Below are 796 nucleotides of genomic sequence, written 5' to 3'. Positions count from 1 at the left end.
TAGACCTCACAGATGTGTATGTACAAAGCATTCAACCCCAAAAGAGCACAACACACATTCTTTTTCAGTGCACATGGAACATTCTCCAGAATTGAACATGTGTTGGGGCACAAAGCAAGCATCCATAAATTTACAAACATAAAAATGCTACAAAGAATCTTTTCAGACCACAATGCTATAAAACTAGAAATCATCAATAACAAAACCAAGGAAATAAAGTCACATATATTGAAACTGAATAACACCCTGCAGAAAAACAGCTGGATAATAGAAGAAATTAAACGTGAACTCACAAAGTTCCTAGAAACAAATGAGAAAGAAAACACGACATACTGAAATCTTTGGGACACAGCAAAAGCGGTGCTGAGAGGACAATTTATTGCAATAAATGCCCACATCCAAAAAGACGAAAGAATCAAAATTAACACATTAACCAGCATCTCCAACAGTTAGAAACAGACCAACAGAGGGAACCTACAGTCACCCAAAGAAATGAAATAATAAAGATTAGAGCAGAAATAAGTGAGATACAAAACAGAAAAACCATAGAAAGAATCAACAAGACAAAAAGCTGGCTCTTTGAAAGAATTAATAAAACTGTCAAACCTTGGCAATAAAAGAGGGAAAAGACACAAATAACATGCTTTGGAAACCATATGATGTCACAATGGAACCAAACGAAATCAAAAGGATAATATCAGAGTACTATGAAGAGTTGTACTCCAACAAACTTGAAAACTTAGAAGAGATGGATACATTTTTAGAAAAACACGAACTACCTAAACTCACACAGAGT

The sequence above is a fragment of the Chrysochloris asiatica genome, unplaced genomic scaffold (genome assembly GCF_000296735.1).
Source record: "Chrysochloris asiatica unplaced genomic scaffold, ChrAsi1.0 scaffold00235, whole genome shotgun sequence".
Lineage (NCBI taxonomy): Eukaryota > Metazoa > Chordata > Mammalia > Afrosoricida > Chrysochloridae > Chrysochloris > Chrysochloris asiatica.
Note: the sequence above shows the minus strand (reverse complement) of the source record.